Here is a 6000-nt window from a genome sequence, read left to right as displayed (position 1 = left end):
ATCACATTTTAATCATGCTTTAATCTCAATTGTGCAAATTTGATGACTTAATTACCCAATTACCCCCATCTGATAAACTCCTTAGAATGTTAGAATTAAAATAGAGCTGGCTGAGAAGGAGAGATTTTTTGCATGCATTGGCAGAGAAGAAAATGGAAAGTGGGGCTCGATGGAGAAAATGGGAGGAAGGAAAAGGGGGCTATGAGAGGTGTATAGGTATTTGACAAACGCTTGCCTGTCCAAATTCCCCAAAGCCTTAATAAAGACTTGCCCAAGTCATGTATTTCTCCCTTGAATGGCATCTTCCCAATTCTACTTGTGTGACAATTCTAATAAGCTATACAGTGATGGATGAAAGATGTTAATAGGTATGTTGTTTTAGTCTGCTGTGTGACATTGAAACACAGGGTATGTTAAAGTGGTCCACTTGAGTCAACAACCATTATCCCATTCAGCAGAATGAGCAGCTAAGCTGGTTTAATACATTTTTGAAGTGAATCAATTAAATCAGTGATTCCCAAACTCGGCACATTACTATTTAAAGAGCAAACCCCTCTCTCAGACCATTCAGCTCAGAGCGTAAAATTACTACAATGTGCTTCCACTGGGGATTATGCCCCATCTTTAATTCACACTAGGCTCTAAGATCCATCTAAGATCATTAGGTTTCAGGTTAGAGGAAAGGAACTATGGCATCACCTGAATTTGAACCTTTCTAGGCTTTTCCTAATTACAAGTGGCTATATTTACATGCCATCACTCAAAGAATGTTAATCTTCATTAGGTCTCAATAGCTAAGACACACATTAATACTTCTGGAGATCTCAGATTTGCTGGGTGCAGAATACATTTCCTATTTGCTGTTTTCTTTTTAGTGGTTTATGGTTTTAATAGGTTTTGACTTTTTGATAGTTTCATTATATTTTTAACTTTTGTATGTTCTTAATTTTTAAGCCATGCTTATTTCAGCTATTGTAAGCTGCCCTGAGGCTCGAACTGGGGGAAAGGTGGGAAATAAATAAATAAAAATGAATTATTGGTGGCAATTTTTTTAAAAAGTGATGATTGAAGGGGAAAACACAACAAAATTCTTCACACAGTTCTCATTTCTGCCACTAGGTAGAAGCAAAGCCTTTTACAAAATGGCTTCACTGACTCGAATATTTGACAGACTCCCTTTACATATTTATGTTAATTGATTCAGATATGGAAATATCACTTGCATTCCTAGGCTGAAATCCTATTTACCTGTGAATAACTCCCACTAAAGTCCACGAGGCTTACTTTTGGGAAGACCTCTGCAGGGTTGCACTGTTAATCTTGCCATTTAATCAATTTGCTAACAAGAGAGTATTAGTGGGGCCTATAAATCAAGTTTCGGTTGTCTGGTTCTGCATCTAAGACATTAAAATAAAATGCTGTATTGATTTTGTTTACATACAGGTGGCAGCTGGAGACAAGTCTACACCATTGTCCTGCTGCGAAAGAAAATAGATAAAGTAATTACTTGGAAGTGAAAAGTATCCTAGGGCGCTCAGTACTGTGTAGCTTTAGTTAACTTGACCTGCTGGCTGGGGATGGTGTTAGCTCTGGTCCAGTAGTTCCCAACCTTTGGTCCTCAAGATGTTTGGACCTCAATTCCCATATTTCCTGACTGTTGGACAAGTTGGCTGGGGCTTCTGGGATCTGAAGCCCAAAACAAATAGAGGACCAAAGGTTTGGAACTACTACATCTGGAAGGCATTACATTTGGAAACTTAGAGCCGAGGTGATGAACTTCAGAGCTTGGGCCCAAATACAGCCTTTTTGGACACCCAATCTGGGCTTTTACAGTATCTAAATGGCCACGTACCCCCTCCACGGTACCATCTTTTGACAGCTTTGCAGGATTTGTAAACCCCCACCCCCCCCCCCCCCCCAATTGTAAAGCATTGAAATGTCTTTCCTCATGCTTAGTTACTGGCAGTGAGAGCTTTGAGTGAATATATGCTGGTGCTTTTGGTCCCACCTGTTTGCCTTTAGTCCCACTTGCGACTGGAATTTCTTAAACCTTGAAGCTGAAATGGGCCCTCAGGCAGAACGAGTTCCTTTCCCTTGTTTTAGAGAGTGTTCTCTGACCATAAGCAGTGGACCACTCAAGCTCAAATTATTCAGCCCTCAGTTTTGCAGACTACACCTAAATACCCTAAAGACATCTGATCCTGGAAGCTGAGCAGCCAAGACGACAAACACATAGGTCCTTGAACAGATCAGACCTGGGCTCTCCTTGGAAGCCAAGATGATCAAGTTAAGGCTACCATACTTTGGACACATAATGAGAAGTCGTGGATTGCTAGAAGAAACTATAATGCTTTATTTGCTATCCCCCCTCAGAAAGCTGGAGATGGCTTGTCCTTTGTTAAGCATACAGTATTTGGGAGTTTTGAAGAACAGCAGAAGAGAAATCCAGTGAGGGTCCTTACATCAACAGCCTAGGTCAGAGCTTGGCAAAGTTCTTTTTTAATTCTTTCTTTCTTTCTTTCTTTCTTTCTTTCTTTCTTTTTTGGACAATAACTTTCAGAATCTCCAGGCTGGTAATACCTTCATGCTATGGACTCTTGAGATTTGTAGTTTGAAGTACTCAGAATTCTCTGCTGGAGACCGGCTCTAAGGCATCCAGCCCTGACAGGAGTGATGGCAATCGCAAGCCTTGGGCCTCCCTTGGGGTTGAAAGACCTGGGAGGAAGGAAGAGAGGAGGGTGGCTCTGCAGAGTTCTGCTTCCTGGGGGAAGGTTCTGGGGCCTGGCCGGATGACCTTATGGTCCCTTGTGGCTCTGGCCCCTATGAGACTATGCTTTTGCTCTGCTTCCTGGCCCTCCAGACCTCACCATGCCCACCGGGCCACAAAAGGACAAGAACAGGTTGGGGGCCAAAATTATGGATTTTGATATGACCAATGGATAAGTCGAGGATAAAACTTAAGGGCATATAACAAAGGATCTAAAAGATGAAGCAAAGGAAAACAATGCTAAAGAACTTACTAAATCCCAGCAGGCATAATTGTCTGTGCTCACACTAAAGGCTGGATAGATGAGAGAGTAAAGGGAGGTCAGTGCTTCCAGGGCAGATTACGCTCTTGCCTTTCACCAGGGAAGAGTTCCTGTTTTTAATAAGAGTTAAGGTACAATACTTACATCGACCCATGGATAAGTCGACTAAGGTTTTTTGGGTCAGTTTTTGACTTAATTTTCTAGACTTATTCATGAGTATATGCAGTAGATTTTAAGATGTGCTATTTTACTTTTTGTTAATCCAGACTCCTGCAGATGAAAAATACAACAGGACTTCAAGCCCCATGGTTTTCAATGGCCATGCACTTGCATAATGGCAATGAGGCTTGCTGACCATGGATGCTTAAAACTGTGGATGGCAAGTCTGCAGTTGGGGAGAGTGGGCTGTAAAATAATCCATCCTTTCCTCCTATTTGCCGTATGGACAGGATGACAAGTAGACAAATTTCTTGAAGAGGAACAGCAAACATGGTGCTGCTCAATGTCATCTTAGTCATACTCAAAATAGAAAACATTTTGGAAATCCTCATGGACAAAAGGTTGAAATGTAGGCCATGTCCAGGAAAAGGAGGACATTTGTTCACCCTGCAAGAGACCTGCGGTGATGGCAGACATGCCAGGCAGCTCAGCAGAATGTCCATGCAGACAGTCACTGTGGCATGGGAGTGGATGGCCAGAAGGGAAGACGGGGGCAGCTATGGGGCAGGATACTCTGGACTGTTCCTGGAGTATCTTGGCCAATGCAGACAGGACCTCAGTTGTGTCTTCATTCAAAGTTCAGTTCTTTCACTCAGTTACCGGCACTGACCAAGGCATTTGCATGAAGATTCTCAGCCAGCTGCAAAAAGGAATGGAAATTCAGATCTGTGATTCCTATACCCAGGCAAGCACTTATGGCACTTCATTTCAGATGCATAAACATCTTTTTCAAAAAATGTCAGCAGTGGGCCTACAATCCAATGGTGATCCTCCAAAGTATATTATTATGTAGAAGTATAATTTTCCCAGGAGGGAAAAAAACAGGGGCAGTGTGGAAATGCCTTAATTAGCTGCTAAGTGGGTAAAATGCTCCGTAGAGCGATGGAATTATAATGCAGATTTCATCTCCTTTGGAACAGTTACTGGTAACTTCCCCTCCCCACTCTTTTTAATGGCATACTCTGCCACAGAGATATGAGGCGATCTGGTTACAGCCTTCTTGTCTGGCATTCTGCCCAGCAAACATTTTCAAAACTGCAAAGCTGTCCTGATCCTTAAGGCCACTGCACTTCCCTTCCCCCAGCCTGTTTGCTATGAAAAGGAGAGGTTCATTGCTTGGTGAACTCCTTCTCCGTTTCCCAGGAGTACAGCCTGAAAAACATTAGAAAGCCACTAAGGAAGCTGAAGGGGGAAAGCCCCAGCAGCACTGCAAAGTTGGTGCCAAAATTAATATTGACTCAGAGTTAATGTGGTGAAGGATCCCCAGGGAAGCAGGAAAGGGACAATGAATACTCCGGCCCTTTCCACTTGCTTGTGCATATGCATGTCCTATTTCCATCTGGATTTTGGCCAACATCTAAAGCACAATTATCCATGAAGTTGTATTTCCTCATCTCTGTCAGTTAAATCGGCTCCTGATCATGATTTTAGTGTTGAACGTGTTCTGGGCAAACTGTTGTATCTCCTATCTGCGGCCTTCCCAGATTGCCAAATACTGGCTGCACAATTAAGTGACTCACTAGCATGTGACATGATGGCTATTAGTTTAGTTAGAATCTTGAAAAGGATTGATAATTCCACAGAAGACTGTTTAATCAATACCTGTTAGTCTTGATAAATACCAGTCCCTAGAGAAGAACAGCTGGAGGAGGGTATGGTCCTCACACTCTGCTTGTGGGCTTCCTGGAGGCATCTGTTTGACCACAGGAGACTGATTTCGATAGGCCTTGATCTGATTCAGCAAGATTTTTCTTAATGCCAAGTTGAACATCCATTTATACAAGTGCTGTATTATTTAGTCCTTTTAAACATTTACAGTTGGACTCCCAATAAAATGATTCTTAATAACATTTACCAGCAAAATATTGTAATAATACAACCCTCCACCTCAAAACTCTTTTTCACACACATAGGCCAGCAGTCCTTATGGGGTGACAAGGGACGTTATCAGACAAGGGAAACTGGAAGTATAATCCAATGGCAATCTGAATGCAATCATGGGGTTTACTGTTATTGCATGATAGACTACCACATGCAATTTTGGGCAATGGGAAGTCAGTCCGAACACAATCATGGGGTTTCATGTTATTGCGTAAGAGGTCATCACACGCAATTTTGAGCAATGGGAAACTATTTTTGGGCAATGGGAAGTCAGTTTGAATTCACGTAAATTTGCAATTCGAATTCACGTAAATTTGCTGAACTAGTGAATTCATGTGAATGCGTTCTGGCCCCACTTTCTTTTCATTCGAAATTAAGAGAAATTCCTCCTGTGTGATAAACTCCAAGATCATGGCTTGAGCGAGATTGTTACAGACTGTGACCTACTGGGAAGCTTTAGTTTTGGCTTGGGTCCAGACTTTCTGAAAAAACATATCTCTCAAGATGAGCCTGCCCAAATTTTAAGCTCCTTATGGGAGGACTTCCTCTTGGTCTCACCACCATCACAGGTATGTTTGGTGAGGACAAAGGGGAGAGCCTTCTCAGCGGCTGCTCTATTTAATCTGGTCCTGCTGAGATCTACATTCCATGGTTTGGAAATCTAGTCATCTAATCCCAGATGTTTAGAAATTAATAGTTGGTAGCCAGTGATAAGGAAATGTCTATTGCAGCTTTACATGTTCCCAAGGCTGAGTAGTGTCAAGGAAAACATTTTCTAGGGATCTCAACACATGGAAAGTCAATTGTAAATATGTATGTTTGGAAAACGAAATTTGATGATTATTTTGTATGTCATTATTTTGTATATTAC

This window comes from Sceloporus occidentalis, unplaced genomic scaffold (genome assembly GCF_023333645.1).
Source record: "Sceloporus occidentalis isolate IW3139 unplaced genomic scaffold, rSceOcc1.0.p SCAF_5, whole genome shotgun sequence".
In the NCBI taxonomy this organism is placed as follows: Eukaryota; Metazoa; Chordata; class Lepidosauria; order Squamata; family Phrynosomatidae; genus Sceloporus; species Sceloporus occidentalis.
The sequence above is the reverse complement of the archived record's forward strand: the minus strand, read 5'-3'. Positions refer to the sequence as shown.